The 20,270-nt window shown below is 36.4% G+C and overlaps 1 protein-coding gene across 1 annotated transcript in view; it reads right to left on the bottom strand.

The window, feature by feature from the left end:
* Positions 1–20,270, bottom strand: part of foxo1a (forkhead box O1 a) — an 87,302-nt gene that overhangs the window by 30,833 nt on the left and 36,199 nt on the right. The gene's annotated exons all lie outside the window — the stretch shown is intronic.

Below are 20,270 nucleotides of genomic sequence, written 5' to 3'. Positions count from 1 at the left end.
AATACGAAGGTCCTGAGTAGTCAGGGTTCGATCCTGGGCTTGGGATCTTTCTGTGTGGAGTTTGCATGTCCTCCCCGTGAATGCGTGGGTTCCCTCCGGGTACTCCGGCTTCCTCCCACTTCCAATGACATGCACCTGGGGTTAGGTTGATTGGCAACACCAGTGTGTGAATGTGAGTGTGAATGTTGTCTGTCTATCTGTGTTGGCCCTGCAATGATGTGGCGACTTGTCCAGGGTGTACGCCGCCTTCTGCCCGATTGTAGCTGAGATAGGCACCAGCGCCCCCCGCGACTCCAAAGGGAATAAGCGGTAGAAAATAGATGGATGGATGGATGTTTTTTATGGCAAACACAAAAAATATTTTCCCAAAGAATATTTCCAAGTGGAAAATTTTAATATGAAATGATTGTAGCTTTAAATTGGTCAATATTTCATGCAAACATTGATTTTGATTCATTATTATTTTTTGAGCGAGTACGTTTTTTTGTTTTTTAAATCCCGCGAAAATTCTCAGGGATCCAAAACGGTCCCACTCAAAAAAATGTGTTAAAAATAAGTCATACATTAATTTTACTTAAAACATTTAAAGGCTTACTGAAATGAGATTTTATTTAAACGGGGATAGCAGGTCCATTCTATGTGTCATACTTGATCATTTCGCGATATTGCCATATTTTTGCTGAAAGGATTTAGTAGAGAACATCCACGATAAAGTTCGCAACTTTCGGTGCTAAGAGAAAAGCCCTGCCTCTACCGGAAGTCCCAGACGATGACGTCACATGTTTGATGGCTCCTCACATATTCACATTGTTTTTAATGGGAGCCTCCAACAAAAAGTGCTATTCGGACCGAGAAAACGACAATTTCCCCATTAATTTGAGCGAGGATGAAAGATTCGTGTTTGAGGATATTGATAATGACGGACTAGAAGAAAAAAAACTGAAAAAAAAACGCGATTGCATTGGGTCGGATTAGACACATTTACTAGGTTAATTGTGGGAAATCCCTTATCTTTCTTTTGTGTTGCTAGTGTTTTAGTGAGTTTAATATTACCTGATAGTCGGAAGGGTGTCTCCACGGGTGTCTTGACGCGCAGTGTCTCAGGGGAGTCGACGGCAGCTATGGTTGGCACAAGCTCAGCTTTTCTCCGGTAAAAACGGACTTTTTAACCACAATTTTCTTACCGAAACCGGCTGGTTGACATGTGGTCAGGATCCATGTTCTCTTGACCCCTCTGATCCATAGGAAAGTTTCACCTCCAGGAATTTTATACAAGGAATCACCGTGTGTTTGTGTGGCTAAAGGCTAAAGCTTCCCAACTCCATCTTTCTACTGTGACTTCTCCAATATTAATTGAACACATTGCAAAAGATTCAGCAACACAGATGTCCAAAAAACTGTATAATTATGCCGTTAAAGCAGACGACATTTAGCTGTGTGTGTGCGCAGCGCTCATACTTCCTAAAAACCCGTGACGTCTTGCGTACACGTCATCATTACACGACGTTTCGAAAGCGAAATTCCCGGGAAATTTAAAATTGTAATTTAGTAAACTAAAAAAGCCGTATTGGCATGTGTTGCAACGTTAATATTTCATCATTGATGTATAAACTATCAGACTGCGTGGTGGGTAGTAGTGGGTTTCAGTAGGCCTTTAAGTCTCTCGATCAATTTCAGATACATCTGTCAATTATAAGTTTTTAAAATATTGTTATTTGTTTGTTTTATGCCATTTTTGTTGGATAAAACACAAAATCTGCAATATTTTCCCCCAAAAATATTTCCGGTGGGATATTTGATGTGAAATAATTGTAACCCTAAATAGGTCAATCATTCATACCAACATTGATTTTGATTCATTATTAATTTCTAACAATTACGTTTTTTTTTCAATCCTGCTAAAATTCTAAAAGTGATACAAATAAATGATACATTTATATTGTATTATTATTCAACGCTTAAATCCCTATATTAACTTCCAATCTGTCTGTCAATATAAAGTAAAAAATATTTTCTTTTAGATTTCATGCCCTTTTTGTCACAAAAACTGTTTTTCTATGGCAAACACACAATATTTTCCCCCCCAAAAATCAAAGTGGAATATTTGATGTGACCTAATTGCAGTCTTTATAAGTAAAAAATTCATAACACTGGTTTGAATTGATGACGTTGGGGGTGAGTGTCGGCGTGGAGGCGCTATTAGTGCACTTCCTGCTGCATTGTATCCACACAGGAAGTGCTGGCCGGTCCTGATACCGATCCCAATGAAAGGTGGTTTTCTATTGGCCGGGAGAAACGCGGGTTCAAGCGGCGACTTCCTAATCCCAAGCCTGCGCTTTGACGGGCCAAACAGGAGGAAATAGCAACGCGCTGGAGAGGAAAGAGGTTCGCTCCGTGGCGGCTAAAGCTCAGACTGCACATTTTTCAGACCTCCGTCGCAGTCCGATACGTTGACTCACCTGTTGCTGTTTCCTGCCATTTGTCCAGCCGGGACATGGCGACAAGGGAAGAGTGTGGCCGACGCTGTGTGACTGAGTTACCGTTATGTCTGTCGCCGGCCCCAAAGAGCTTTTTTCGCTGTTGAACTTTTTTTCTGAGGCGTTCAGATATAGAGAGATGCCAAGTGTGTGGAGTTTCAAACAAATGACATTGGAACAGGTGGTTGCCGTGATTGTGTATAAAGGCAGCTTCCATGAAATGCTCAGTCATTCACAAACAAGTATGGGGAAAAGGTCACCACTTTGTAAACAAATGTGTAAGCAAATTGTCGAGCTATTCAAGAACAACATTTCTCTATGAGCTATTGCAAGGAATTTAGGGATTTCATTACAGTCTGTAATATTAGATAATATGTAGAAATCACTGCAAGTAAGTGATGATATTAGACTTTCGATCCCTTAGGCAGTACTGCATCAAAAACCGACATCAGTGTGTAAATGATATCACCACATTGGCTCTGGAACACTTCAGAAAACCACTGTCAGTAACTACAGTTGGTCGCAACATCAGTAAGTGCATGTTAAAACGATACTATGCAAAGCCAAAGCCATTTGTCAACAACACTCAAAAACGCTGCCAGCTTCGCTGAGCCCAAGCTTATCTAAGATGGACTGATGCCAAGTGGAAAAGTGTCCTGTGTTCTGACGAGTCCAAATTTCCAATTGTTTTTGGAAACTCTGGACGTTGTGTCCTCCAGACTAAAGAGGAAAAGAACCATCCGGATTGTTATAGGCGTAAAGTTCAAAAGCAAGCCTCTGTGATGGTATGGGGGTGTATTAGTGGCCAAGGCATGGGTAACTTACACATCTGTGAAGAAACTATTAATGCTGAAAAGTACATACAGGTTTCGAAACAACATATGTTGCCATCCAAGCAACGTTATCATAGACGCCCCTGCTTATTTCAGCAGGACAATGCCAAGCCACATGTTACAACAGCGTGGCTTCATGCTAAAAGAGTGCGGGTACTAGACTGGCCTGCCTGTAGTCCAGACCTGTCTCCTATTGAAAATGTGTGGCGCATTATGAAGCCTAAAATACCACAAGGGAGACCCCGGACTGTTGAACAACTTCAGCTCTACATCAAGCAAGATTGAGAAAGAATTCCACCTGAAATGCTTCAAAAATGTGTCTTTTCAGTTCCCAAACGTTTACTGAGTGTTGTTAAAAGAAATGGCCATGTAACACAGTGGTAAAAATGCCCCTGTGACAACTTTTTTGCAATGTGTTGCTGCCATTAAATTCTAAGTTAATGATTATTTGCAAAAAAAAATAAAATAGTTTTTCTTAGTGTGAACATTAAATATCTTGTCTTTGTAGTCTATTTATTTGAAAATAATATGAAAACATTGTATTCTGTTTTAAAAATGTTAATATTTAAGATATTTTTCTCTAGCCCATAAAAAACATCAACAATAATCGATGTCGACCGGCATAAAACACTTACATCACGACGCAGTTTTCAGTCGTATTGTGACGGTTAATAAAGATATTCTTTGAGCGAGACTTGACAATGCTAACAACATAGCAGCTAGTCTTAGCGCTATGTCGACCAACTTTTTGATGCACTTCATCTCAGCCTCCAGCCTCATCGCTAACACATTTCCACATTGCGGAGACTTTGACGTACAGTACCAGTTAGGGGCATACTTGCCAACCCTCCCGATTTTCCGGGAGACTCCCGAATTTCAGTGCTCCTCCCGAAAATATCCCGGGGCACCATTCTCCCGAATTTCTCCCGATTTCCACCCGGACAACAATATTGGGGGCGTGCCTTAAAGGCACTGCCTTTAGCGTCCTCTCTCACCTGAAAAGGAGACTGTTATAAATGGTCTCCGTTATCCATAGGTTTATCAATAACCCATAAAGTAGGCAGGCATGGAGCTATTTCTCGGCGTGTGTTTATTCCTGCCGGCACATTAATACAGTGACTACACAACATCCGGATTCCCATCATGCATTGCTTCAAAACTACAGCAAGTAGTAATGTCCAAAAACATAACAGAGACGAAGCAGAAGAACGAAGAAGAGACATGGCGACCACGAGTAAGAAGAAGAAGTACGCTTGCAAGTTCCAAAATGATTGGAAAAAATAATTTTAGTTCATCCGGGACAGCTCGAAGGGAAAGGGGTATGCTGCCTGCAAATTTTGTAGATCTGACTTCTCCATTGAACACGGTGGCCGAACGGATATACTCATTCATGAACGGATTATGTATCTGTGTGTGTGTGTATATATATATGTATATATATAAATCAATCAATAAGTCAATGATTATTTATATAGCCCTCAATCACTAGTGTCTCAAAGGGCTGCACAAACAACGACATCCTCGGTAGAGCCCACATAAGGGCAAGATATATATATATATATATATATATATATATATATATATATATATATATATACACACACACACACACATATACATACATACAGTGGGGCAAAAAAGTATTTAGTCAGCCACCGATTGTGAAAGTTCTCCCACTTAAAATGATGACAGAGGTCTGTAATTTTCATCATAAGTACACTTCCACTGTGAGAGACAGAATGTGGAAAAAAAAAATCCAGGAATTCACATTGTAGGAATTTTAAAGAATGTATTTGTAAATTATGGTGGAAAATAAGTATTTGGTCAACCATTCAAATCTCCCACTGATGGAAGGAGGTTTTGGCTCCAAATCTCACGATAAATTGCCCCATTCATTCTTTCCCCAACACACACACACACCCTACATTCCCCAAATTCGGAGGTTTCAAGGTTGGCAAGTATGGTGAGGGATGTGACTCTTTGGGCGTCAAACAACTCAGATTCCTGGGGCGACCGTTCCATTCAGAACAGATAAATCCAGTTCTGGACGGGGTTGTGACTACAATGTAAGCGAATGAGTCTTTATAGCCTGCAGCATGTTTTTTTTCCTGACTTCTCCGTGTCCTACCAAGTGGCAGCCATGCCAAGGTTGTTTGGAGATCTCAGGGAGTTCCTGACTCAGACCCAATCAGCATACAGCTCCCGTGCACAGGACTCGGGAAGCTGGCCGTGCTAAAGTATGTGCGTGTGCCGCTATATGCGACACAATGCCAGTCTGTAAATGCACAGAACGCCCTCTGTGGAGCCCCCGGTTATTTTTTGCCTCCGACAGGTCGCCTCGGCCCAGCCCGGCCCGGATAAAGATGAAGTGTGTGGCCCGCTGCAGGATGCCTGTGTTGAGCCCTGCAAGGGTGGGGTTATCAGTGAGCAGGTTTTACTGCCTGATTCCGTCAATAATAAATCAAAATGTGACCGCAGAGGATACACAAACCAAATAAATGCACAAAAACGAAGAGAAGAAAATATCCCTCAAAGGGGAACTGCACTTTTTTGCGGATGTTGCCTATCATTTGCATTACTTATGTAAAACAAGAACACTCGTTTTTCTTTTTCTTTCTGATTCTAAGTCGTAAAATACGGCAAGTAAGAGGTGGCTAACAATGCAGCTAGTGGTAGTACACTGTTCTGCCCATAAAGCCTTCTAAAAAAAAAAAAAATATCCAAAAAACCGCAAACGTTACTCTATGTGGTAACCTGAGTATCACCCAAGAGTTAACAATATTGTTTATATAACCGCTAACACAGAAGAACTACTTTTAGCGGCGCATTGATCACAGAGAGCTACATTGACATTTTGATCTCTGAGTTGGTTAAAGTTAATTCTAGACTATAAATCTTGCATCAAACTTGGATAGCAGAAAGTTGTGGACATAAACCGAAAAGTTACGAACATCTGTATTTATCCAAGTAAGAGCAGAGATTGTACAGTAAGTGATTGTTCTTTTGATAGTTTGTACATCTTGTTTAGCATTTAGCAATACAGCTACATAAAACTTAGTGTTTCACTAAAGCTGCATATGTTTAGCACACAGCTTCTAAAACTTGTAAATCATCCTCCTTTTTCTTCAGGCTTTAAAAATATAAGGTTCTGGATCGTCATTTTTCCCAAAGTAGTCTTTGATGTCTCTCATCAGGTCTGCCATGATTAGTAGTGTTGTTGTTGCTGAAAGAAAATGCGAATAATGTGATGCGTCTGTGTAATTAATACTTTAAACGAGCAAAATACATAAATATGGCATGCTATTATGAATGTTACTACATTACATATATACTTACCCAGTGTATATAAAACATTGTTGGATGTTTTTCAAGAGCGCTCATAGAGCGGATCGAATTAGCCCCAGTGTTAGCTGACTTTTGCTAGCATTTATTTATGATTTAGAATGCATACAACTGAAACTTTAGTGTGTTCTTATAAGGATTGTGAATAATAGACACAATTCCTCTCCCAAAAAGTGCAGTTGGCCTTTAATGAACAACAGCAGGGTTTGTCACTTGGTGACGGGCCACCATAAAAGGGTGGATGAGACGACAGAAAGTCAAAAGCAAATATGGCCGCCCACGTCGCATGACCACGGACTGTTTTCGATTAAACCTCTGAACCAGTGAAGTAGTTCTAGTGAAGCACCAAAAAGTGGTTTGCATTACAGAAATATCACATTTTAGACATTCCACAGATGTCATTTACTCCTGAGGACTGCTGTCCTCTGCAGTGGACATTTTTGTTTTGCATAAAAGGGCTATTTTTGCAGTTTTAAAAGAGACAGACCAGTGGTGTCCAAAGTGTGGCCTGGGGGCCATTTGCGGCCCGCAGATAATTTTTTAACGTCTTTGTCACATTCTGAAAACACTTAAAAAAAACCTTGAATAAATGCAATACAAGAAGAAAAAGTTGCTATGAATGTTATGAATTATTATTCTATTTAAGGCACCAATTACTTCAAATCAAATATTCCAATAGTGCTTATTCTTTGTGTTTGCTATAACAACAACGTCATGAAATAAACAAAAAAATATTAAAGATAAAAATAAAAACTTATAATCGATGGCTGGATCTGAAGTTGATCTCAACACTTAAGCCTAAAGAGTAAAAAAAATGTTTTTAAATATATTTATACATTTATATATATGTTTATACACATGTGCATATTATATATATATATATATATATATATATATATATATATATATATATGCATGCACATGTATATATATGTATATACATACATACATATATATATATATATATATATATATATATATATACATACATATATATACATATATATATATATATATACACATATATATATACATATATATACACATATTATTTACACATATGTATACATATATATATATACACACACGAATGCGTTGTGTATTTACACATATATACATATGTATATGTACATACTATGCGTACATACATACATACATATATATATATATATATATATGTAATTACATACACATTTACACATTTATATAAGTATATATACACTGTACATGCATATGTACACACATACATATAAGAATATACATATATACACACATATACATCCATATATACAGACAAATATACGTATATAAGTATATACATATATACACACATATACATACATATAAATGCATTAACATTAACATTATATTATATTGTTGTTATGGGGCAACATGGCATAGGGGGTAGAGCGCCCGTGTCAGAAACCTGAGGGTTGCCGGTTCGCTCCCCGTCTCTCACCATCCAAATCGCTTTTATTGTGTCCTTGGGCAGGACACTTCACCCTTGCCCCCAGTGCTGCAAACACTGGTGAATTAATGATGAATAGGGATAGCTAGATGGATGGATGGATGGATGGATGACTGACACCCTCCTGGGTCCTCAGTACCAAACTTTAGGTAAAAAAAAATGTATGTATTACATTTGAAAATGAAAAATATCAAAACTGGCCGTGCATGATTTAATTTTTCAGTGTGCGGCCCTCAGTGGAAAAAGTTAGGACACCACGCATTTAGAGCAAAAACAAAAGTCCACTTTGGAGGACACTGGTTGTCAGCTTCTCCATGCAGGCGCTGCTCAGGGCAGGAAGCACTTACCTGTTTCTGCACTCTAAAATTAGCACTGTGGTGAAACCATTACTTATTTTTTTTTTACAGGAGAGCTGGCAGGCTCAGTATGACATGGAAGGACGGTGACGCATCACCAAACAAACACACTTCATTCACATCTTCATATCCTGTCAGCAGCACTTGGAAACATACTGTTCTCCTCTTGGCATCATTAGGCACTATTTAGTAGTGTACCTAATATCTGTACAGTACAGTACTTGTCATTATGCAATCTCTTTGTAAAGGTCAGAAAACTTCCAAATACAAAAAAATATATAAATACGTTAATGGGTGCAACAAAAAGCACCTCCTTTAACACACCAGACATTTTGTACTTTTTTTTTTTTTTTAAATAAAATACACTTACAACGTATTACTTGTACAATACCACTACTACTCCATTACTTACAACGTATTACTTGTACAATATTACTACTTCTACTATATTACTTACAACATATTACTTGTACAATATTACTACTACTACATTACTTACAACATATTACTTGTACAATATTACTACTACTACATTACTTACATCTTACTTGTACAATATTACCACTACAACATTATTTACAACATATTACTTGTACAATATTACTACTACTACATTAATTACAGTATATTACGTGTACAATATTACCACTACAACATTAATTACAACATTTTACTTGTACAATATTACTACTTCTACTACATTGATTACAGTATATTACTTGTACAATATTACTCCTACTATATTACAGTATATTAAATGTACAATATTACTACTAACACTACATTATTTAAAATATATTACTTGAACAATATTACTACTACTACATTAATTACAACATATTACTTGTACAATATTACTCCTACTATATTGTGTGTACAATACTACTCCTACTATATTACAGTATATTAAATGTACAATATTACTACTAACAGTACATTATTTAAAATATATTACTTGAACAATATTATTACTACTACATTAATTACAACATATTACTTGTAAAATAATACTACTACTACATTAATTACAACATATTACTTGTACAATATTACTACTACAACATTAATTACAGTATATAACTTGTACAGTATTATTATTACTACATTGATTACAACACATTACTTGTACAATATTACTACTACTACATTAAATATAGTATATAACAACATCAATTACAGAAGACTACTTGTACAATATTACTTCTACTGTATTACTTACAATATTATGTGTACAATAATACTACTAATACATTAATTACAACATTTTATTTGTACAATATTACTACTACAACTACTACATTAATTAAAGTATATTACTTGTACACTATTACTTCTAGTATATTACTTACAATATATTACTTGTACAATATTACTACTACTTCATTAATTACAGTGTATCACTGTTACAATTTCAATATATTATATCAATATATATAGTACAAGGCAGCATACATACATACATACATACATACAGTCATACACACTTACATATTTATATACACAAACACACACATTTTGTATATACATATGGTTAGAAAATCTCTTTCTGGTTGCATGGAGACGGCCTAAAAATGTGTTTTAAAAATTGATTCTTATTTAAAATAAATAAAATATATACACATGTATACACATGAATATACATAAATACACATGCATATATACATACATGTGTATATGTATACATATGTATATATGCATGTATATACATATGTATACTATATATATATATATATATATATATATATATGTACGTATAAATATATATGTACACACGCACGCACACACACACACACACACACACACACTCACACACACACACACACACACACACACACACACACACACACACACACACATTTGCTTCTTTTAATCGATTTATAATCGAAATGGATAACAATCGTGATTGGGATGTGAATGGACATTTTGTGCACCCTTACTGTGGATGTTATTATATTTAACAACTGGTGCTATTTTAGTTTGCACCCTGAAGCCCTCTGCATTGGAGAAGAAAAAACCTTGGGACCTGCACGACTTCCAGCAGAAAGGTCTGTTGATCTGTCCGCATGTTTGAGCGCCGCAGAGAGGAAGAAGCGACAAAAACACAGAGGAAGAAGAAGAAAGAATCCGCTGTCACGCCTCAAGTGTCACTTCCGGCGTTCGCCGTGACATCACAACCGTGGCGTGGCGATACGCCCCACGTGCGCCCACTTCCTGTCAGCCGCCGGACGCGCAGTGCAGTAAACTAACAGCAGCAAACTCGGCGTTCTTGAGTCAAAGCAGACCGAGGGTGGCCTCTTGCCTTGTTACTGTAAGTGTCAGCCAAGAACTTTGCAAGGCTTTGATCTTAAAACAAAACTCCCCCCAGCAGCAAAGTCTACTAAGTACATCATTGTTTGTCCCTTCATGCAAAAGGTGTGTGACAGTACGCCATCTACAAAAGATAGTAAGCAGGAAAGACTTGTATCCATCCTGCAATGGGGAAATTATGTGATCTTGTTAGGAGCGAGCAGCTACACAACAGCTAAGCACACAACACACACACACACGTAATAATCACTGAGCAATAAAACGTGACATTTGCCAAAATAAACAAGTATCAAATAATTATAGTTGTGTATTACTTACACACGCAAAGTCTCCGAGCCAGAAGCGAGATAAAAAGCAACCAGTAACAGACGGGTCTGCATCGTTTAACTCACTGCGTCACAGGCTTAACTTCATGAACTATTGGGTTGCCAAAAAAAGAAATTACCACTCCACTTCAACTTAAAGACAGCATAAATATGCAAATCTATTTTTTCGTGCACTCCTAACTGTAAGTATCGTACTTATTACACACCAGCTGTTTGATTGTAAAGTGTATCTTTGTTGTGGTTTTTATTAACACATTTGGAAGGTGCGGAAATCGCCATGTAAAATCGCTGATGCTGACCAGTTACATATCAATAACAAATCCCCAAAACATTTTTGTCAACTTCTTTTGGCGCATTCCATTTGTTGTACTGGGAAGTTGGAATTTCCAAGTTCCAAGTTGGAATTTCAAACATGGCTGCTCTGGATGTAAACAATGATGTCTACTTCTATAATATCCGATATTAGCACTTCTGATTAGTTGTTGCCGCACTATGCTAGCCATATACAATGTGTTATTGTACATTTATATATGGTAATGTAACAATAGTGTCAACTAAATTTATTTTATATGGTGCATACGTTTTATATCGCTTTTTCATCCACCGTGTTTGAAGGTTGCAGAGAGTCCATATTTTATCATAATTTGTTTAAATTCAGACAAGGTAAGCACAAAAACAGCTTTCATTAATGTGGCCATCTTGATTTCTTTGTAACTGGAAGGCTTACAACTCTGCTGTGACCTCATTCCCAGCTCCGACTTCCGAGGTAAATGGAATGCAATAGTTGGCATTGAAAATTGCAACATTACCTAAAGGTAGTTTTGCTTAATCCACTCTCAGTACTGCTGGAGTGATCAACATGTGCGGAGAGCCGAGTTAGCAACCGGGCATGACGTCACGCGCAACCCAGGAACCGAAACGTGGCACCTCCTGCTAGCCAAAGGCTAAAATGTAATTTGTTTACCCAGTAGATTCCCAGCGGACACAAGACGTTGTAACAATGCTGATTATACATACATGTTCTTTAAAACTGACTTTGAAACAACATTGCAAAATACTTGTATTTGTAAAATGAGACAATGTTGGATCCTTGTTGTTGGTTGGGAAATAACCAAAATTCAATGGTCGAATCAACGTCACAACCTGACTGATTGAATAAACGTAGTTAAAAAGTATGTTGATTAAACATTGTATTTATGTTGTAGAATATTGGTTAGGAAATGACCAAAATTCAATGGTCAAATCAATGTCAGAACCTGACATTGATTAAGCGTCGTCAAAAGGAATGTTGTTTCAACATTATGTATGAGTTGAAGAATATTGGCCAGGAAATGACCAAATATCAATGGTCAAATCAACGTCACAACCTGACATTGATTAAACATTGTCAAAAAGCATGTTGTTTCAACGTTGTATTTGAGTTGTGGAATATTGTTTGAGATATGACCAAAATTCAATGGTCAAATCAACATCACAACCTGACGTTGACTTAACGTTGTCAAAAAATATGTTGTTTCAATGTTATATTTGTGTTGTAGAATATTATGGTTGGGAAATGATGACATTTCAACGGTCAAATCAACATTAGAACCCAACATTGATTAAACGTCGTCAAAAAGCGTGTTGTTTTAATGTTTTATTTGTGTTGTAGAATATTGGTTGGGAAATGGCCAAAATTCAACGGTTAAATCAACATCAGAACCCATCATTGAATAAACGTTAAAAAGTATGTTGTTTTAAGGTTATATGTGAGTTGTAGAATACTGGTTGGGAAAATTACCAAAATTCAATGGTCAAATCAACGTCATAACCTGACATTGAATAAACGTTGTCAAAAAGTATGTTGTTTCAATGTTACATTTGTGTTGTAGAATATTGGTTGGGAAATGATGAAGTTTCAATGGTCAAATCAACACTAGAAAGCAACATTGATTAAACTTTGTCAAAAAGCATGTTGTTTCAACGTCGTATGTGTGTTGTAGAATATTGGTTGGGAGATGACAAAATTTCAATGGTCAACTCAACGCCAGAACCTAACATTTAATAAACGTTGTCAAAAATCACGTTGTTTCAACGTTGTATTTGTGTTGTAGAATATTGGTTGGGAAATGACCATAATTCAATGGTTGAATCAACATCAGAACCCAACATTGAATAAACATTAAAAAGTATATTTTTTTAAGGTTATATTTGTGTTGTAGAATACTGGTTGGGAAAATTACCAAAATTCAATGGTCAAATCAACGTCATAACCTGACATTGAATAAACGTCAAAAAGTATGTTTTTTCAATGTTATATTTGTGTTGTAGAATATTGGTTGGGAAATGATGAAGTTTCAATGGTCAAATCAACACTAGAAACCAACATTGATTAAACGTCGTCAAAACGCATGTTGTTTCAACGTTGTATTTGTGTTGTAGAATATTGGTTGGGAGATGACCAAATTTCAATGGTCAACTCAACGCCAGAACTTTACCTTAATAAACGTCAAAAATCATGTTGTTTCAACATTGTATTAGTGTTGTAGAATATTGGTTGGTAATTGGACCAAATTCAATGGTCAAATCAACGTCATAACCTGACATTGAATAAACGTCATCAAAAAGCATGTTGTTTCAACGTTATGTATGAGTTGTAGAATATTGGTTGGGAACTGACCAAAATTCAATGGTCAAGTCAACATTAGAATCCAACATTGATTAAACGTCATCAAAAAGCACGTTTTTCCAACGTTATGTTTGACTTGCTCAACGTCAGGACCTAATTCAACAAGTTCTCAACGTCTTGTGCCTCCTAGGTTCTCCTTCCTGTCCCTCGCCTGATGTGTACTGTGCAGGAACTTGGTTCCAGCAATCCAAGGAGGAATACATATTTGGTTGGCAGCAAAAGAAGGAATCAATGATCCAGCGGAGCAGAGCCGCAGTTCAAGTGGTGGACAGATCTTCCAGACAATGGGCCGAGAAGAAAAAACAGCCAATGCTGGAAGTCTTCATTTTTTGTTACTTCTTGGTCTTTATTGAAGTCACTGACGCTACTGCGCTCGCACGCTATTCCGCGCCGCCTATCATCCCCGGCCAGGTAATGGGTCGCCGTTCCAAACGGGACCGCTTGGCGGAGGCTGCCGGTATCTGCGTCATGCTTACGTGCGTGCGCACGAACGAGGTTCGAGTGTGCCCAGTCTGACAGACTCCGCGCATAATGGCTTCAGGGTGGGAACTGAACAACAATGTGGGTCTGGGTAATGCCTGTGGTTTGGGGCCCTCAGCAGTCAGCGGTCCCGTAAAAGTGTTGCTTTGCTTACACACACACACACACACACACACACACACACACACACACACACACACACACACACACACACACACACACACACACACACACACACACACACACACACGTGTATTTCTTACCTTCTTCAGACCAAAGAAAAATGCCTACCTCTTTCGGACCACCCTTTCTAGATATATTAAGATTTGTATTGACAACATTTATATTATATTCATACAATACAAATTTTAAAAAGCCTGTGAAAAATGAGTTGAATTTGAATTTTGGCAGTATTATAATAAAAGTCATAATTTTGCTCAACGCTAGTCAAAATTTTACAAGAAAAACTTAACATTTGTGCAATGTTACGATAAAAGTTTGAATTTTACTCAAGTCGCAATTTTACAAGAAGAAGCTTAAAATTTTTGCAATTTTATGAAAGAAGTCGGAATTTTACTCGACAAAAGTAACAATGTTTTAAGAAAACTTTAAAATGTTGGCAATGTTATAATAATAATAATCTGAATTTTACTCTGCAAAGTCAGAATCTTACTCAAAAACTGTTGAGTAAGATTATTGTAACACTATTTTAAAAGAACAACACAAAAATTTTCAATTTTGTGATAAAAGTCTAAGTTATATATGACAAATGTCGCCATTTTACATTAAAAATAGTAATAATTTTACGATAAAATATTGCAATATTACAGATACAGAAAGAATATGATAAATTGTTAATAATTTTATAAGAAAAAAATTGACACATAGTGAGAAAAAGACTGCTTTTAGCTAACTTTTATATGTTTTTGTTTGTAATTGTGTTTTAATATTCATTGTTTATTTCAAGTTGTTACAGTATGTCTCTATATGCATATTTAGTTCTTCTTCTTTTTTAAATTAATTTAGGCCGAAGGAGGCAACCTTCAATTTCTTACACACACTTGTTATTACATATGTTGGCCAGAGGGGGAGCACTTCAAATTTTTACATAAACTTGTTATTTCATATGTTAACCATAGGGGGAGCGCAGTCCATTTGAAAAATCCCTCCTTTTTGGGACCACCCTCTTTTTGATAAATTTCACCACCAGGGATGAAAATTAGACATACTCTTATTAGATGCAATGGTTTTCCATATTGGGACCAGGATTTTTGTCCTAACTTGTTCAAACCTCCTCATATGGAAGCTACTTTTCCTTGCTGATTTCTCAAGAAGGGTAGAAATACAAGAACACGGACGCACATACACACGCACACACACACACACACACACACACACACACACACACACACACACACACACACACACAAGCACACACATACACACACATACACACACACACAAACACACACACACGCAAACACACACACAACAATACTGCAGGGTGCATTGGGGAGTGTGAACAAAACATGACCTTTGCATACAAATGATGAAATGAGCACTTGGACATAGCAGCGGTCAGCTGATCTCCACGGGGACACTTCCGTATTTTGGTGCCAATGTGCAGAACCAAAACACTGGGTCACGTGCGGCACCAGCAAACACCTGAACTCATCCCTACTAGATGTTTACGCCAACACACCGAGCGGCGGCTCTGTTGGGCTGTGAATCTTTGGGCTCCTAACGCTTCGATCCGATTCCCGGGGTGACGATTCAATTCAACACGATTCTCGATTCACACCGATTCTCCCAATGTGTTATTGTTATTATTATTATTATTATTATCAATTGTAATTACTTGTTTTTGAAACTGGTTACTGGTTAGAAAACCATCTGCTGTTAGCTTGGAGATGGCTTAAAAACATATTTTTAAAATTAGACTCAAATGAAAAAATTTTTTAAATGTTTTTTTAGATCTTTTGAAAAATATGAATCGATTTAGAATCGGGATGTATAAGAATTGCAATTTGGATATGAACTGATTTTTTGTGCATTCTTAGAGCACATCTTCCAGAAACTGGAGGTTGGTAGTTCAAAGACACATTGTCCACCTTTGGGTTGACGAGAAAAAGGTTCTGTATAAATCCAATCAATAATAATGATAAAAATAATAACTTATCAAAAAATTGGATCAAGATCAAAAGCCAAAAATGGTGATCGAGACATGCCTATTAATAATAATTACAATAATAACAATTATTATTATAACTATTAGATATTATTATTATTATTATAGCTATTATAGATATATATATTTGTAATTAAAATAATAGTAACTGTCATTAATATTTATAATAAAAGTAATAATAATAATGATTATTATTATTGCTGTTATAACTATAAAATATAAATATTATTATTACTATAATAACAATTACAAATACTTTATTCAGTATACATCTATAATACTAGTAATTATTATGAGTATTATTATTTATAATAATGATTATTATTATAACTATTATGCTATTATTATGCTAACTATTATACATGTATATAATTATATTACCGTATTTCCTTGAATTGCCGCCGGGGCGCTAATTAATTTAAAACCTCTTTTCACTCCTGCGCTTACCAAAGGCATGCGGTAAAAGTAAGCATGCGCTAAATTGTTTTAAAACCTCTTCTCACTCCGGCACTTACCAAAGGCATGCAGTAAAAATTTGAGTGTGATGTAAGCTTGGACCTTAAATCCTACTGAATAGCTCTTAATCTTCTTCCCTTTATGCGATTTTAAATTACCGGCATTGAAATCAGCCTCCTCCATTTTGAAAATGATGACAGGGGAAGTGTCACTCGTGACGTCTGGAGTTTGACCAGGCGGTAATACTAAGCATGCGCTAATTATTTTGCGAAGAGAGTTTGACCCGGCAGTAATTCAAGGCAGGCGCATACTATATGCCATGCGGCAATTCAAGGAAATAAGGTAATAATAATATTATAATTATTATTTAGAATAATAACAGTAATTATTATCATTATTATTAATTATACTACTACAACTGCAACTACTACTACTACTACTAATAATAATAATTATTATTAGTAGTAGTAGTATTATTATTATTATTAATAATAATAATAACAATACTACTGTTAAACTCCTTGCTTGTCACTCAGTATCAAGGGTTGGAATTGGGCGTTGAATTACCAAAAATTATTCCCGGGCGCAGCCACCCCTGCTGTCCACTGCTCCCCTCACCTTTCAGGGGGTGATCAAGGGATATGGGTCAAATGCAGAGGATAATTTCGCCACACAGAGTGTGTGTGTGTGACAATAATTGGTACTTTAACTTTTTAATAAAAACAAAGGGAATAAGCGGTAGAAAAATGGAGGGATGGATAATAACAATAGAAATATTATTATCATTATTGAAAAATCGGATTGGGATCAAAAGCCAAAAGTATTTATCGGAAAATCTCTAACAATAATAATCATCCTCTTCATCATCATTATCATGATTATTATTTTTTAAATATTATTAGGGATGTCCCGATCAACATATTAGGGTTTTTAACCCGATCTGATGTTTTGACATAAGATCCGATCTGAATTTGAGTCCCGGAGTAAACACAACACATGTTTACAACAATTATCTTATTACAATTAGTATTTGCTAGAATTAGCAAATTAGAACAATCAGATGTTTTATTAAATATACAGGTTTAATTCTACCTAAATTTTTCCAACAAAATAAAGTGGCTACTGAAAATTAACTGAACAAAAACAACAACTAATACCAGTTCGTTGCTACCTCTTCAATCATTTGGGTTTGGGTCTCAAAGCCCTCTTGTATCCAGAGACTTACTCCTTGACTTTGTAAAAATAACGAAAAAAACACACAAAAACAAAATAAAAATACTGTATATACATCTAATCACTTTCGCATTTTTTATATACGATACCATAGATACTAGGTATCTATGGTATCGCCATCTGCATCGATTACCGCAACTTTGCATCAAAGCTGAAGCTTAAGTACAATAAAGATGCTAAAGCAAACCAATGCATGTTATATGCTGAGCTAGCTCAGCAAAACATCCAATTTTGTGTAATCTGATTACTAGGGCTACCAAAAATAACAAGTTAATTATTGTGATTGATTACAAAAAATACTGCATTAATCACGTATGTACATGGATTAATTACGTAATGTATTTAGCTACTTTACATTTCAACAATAAAATTGCATTTGTGACTGTCATGATCTGTGCCCGGATCATGTTTTGTTTAGTTATGTTCTGTTAGTTTTGGACTCCCTTAGTTCCTGTTTTGTGCACCTCTGGGTTTGTTTTGGTTTCCATGGGGATTAATTGGGTTCACCTGCCTCTGGTTAGTGGTCGTCACGCTCACCTGCTGTCGACCACTAATCAGAGAGCTATTTATATTCACGTTGCTCGCAGCACTCGGTCTGGTTTCATTGTTTGCTATATGCAACATTTTACATGAGTATTTCTTGTCTCCTAGTTTATGCTTTCTGAGCTAAGTGGTTACCTTGACTTCCCGTGCGATCGGCACGTTTTTCCTTTAGCTTGTTTCCTGTTTTGCTATGATTTATGATATATAAATCATCTCCTAGCTCACGCTTTTGTCCAGAGTAGTCCGTCTGCATCCTGGGACAACGACCGCGCATAAAGATGTGACCCACACGTAACAGTGACCAAGTATCTGGGTCTTTAATTTAATTCAAATTTGTATATACATTTTTGGCAACACTTTAGAATGGGGAACATATTCACCATTGATTAGTTGCTTATTAAAGTAACAAAGACAAAATTTAGAGGTATTCAGACATATGGGGACCATATAAGGGTTAGGATTAGGGTTAGGGTTACTAATAAGCAATAAGGGTTAGGGTTAGTTAACTCTTAGTTAATGGCTTACTGGTTATATGATAAGTCCATGCAGAATAATGCATTAATAAGTACTTAATAATGACTAATTAAGAGCCAATATGTGACTAGTTTTCATGTTAATAAGCAACTAATTAATGGTGAATATGTGTTCCCCATACTAGAGTGTTACCAAATGTTTATATTTAACTTGTGATTAGTCATGATTAATCCAATTTCAAAAGTGTGATTACCGGGATCTGTTTTTTAAAGTGTATCGTTTGACAGCATTACTAATAACATCTGGATAATAATATTATTATTTTCTACGATATGCTAACCTAACTTTCGCCAGATCCTTGTCGTTCACTGAGCTCCACACATCGATCTCAACAGGAGATGTACAGTGGGGCAAAAAAGTATTTAGTCAGCCACCAATTGTGCAAGTTCTCCAACTTAAAATGATCACAGAGGTCTGTAATTTTCATCATAGTTACACTTCAACAGTGAGAGACAGAATGTAAAAAAAAAATCCAGGAATTAACATTGAAGGAATTTTAAAGAATTTATTTGTAAATTATGGTGGAAAATAAGTATTTGGTCAACCATTCAAAGCTCTCACTGATGGAAGGAGGTTTTGGCTTAAAATCTCATGATACATGGCCCCATTCATTCTTTCCTTAACACGAATCAATTGTCCTGTCCCCTTAGCAGAAAGACAGCCCCAAAGCATGATGTTTCCACCCCCATGCTTCACAGTAGTGATGGTGTTCTTGGGATGCAACTCAGTATTCTTCTTCCTCCAAACACGACAATTTGAGTTTATACAAAAATGGATACATGGATGATACAGCAGAGGATTGGGAGAATATCATGTGGTCAGATGAAACCAAAATTTAACTTTTTGGTATAAATGTCGACCCCCGATCATGACCTCTGATTATCATTTTTACCATTAGAAAGAGTGCTGCTTGTATGCTTCAGAGATGTCAACAATCTTACCTATGGCAGGTTGTGCTCGTGTGCGGCTGAGCCGGGTGGAAAGATCGTGAGTCACTTTGAAGGGAAGTTTCCTGGAGGCGCTCCAGATGAGTAAAAGTTTCACGCACACAATAAATAA

Source organism: Nerophis ophidion, linkage group LG18 (assembly GCF_033978795.1).
Source record: "Nerophis ophidion isolate RoL-2023_Sa linkage group LG18, RoL_Noph_v1.0, whole genome shotgun sequence".
Classification (NCBI taxonomy): Eukaryota; Metazoa; Chordata; class Actinopteri; order Syngnathiformes; family Syngnathidae; genus Nerophis; species Nerophis ophidion.
Note: the sequence above shows the minus strand (reverse complement) of the source record. Positions and strands in the feature narration are given on the sequence as shown.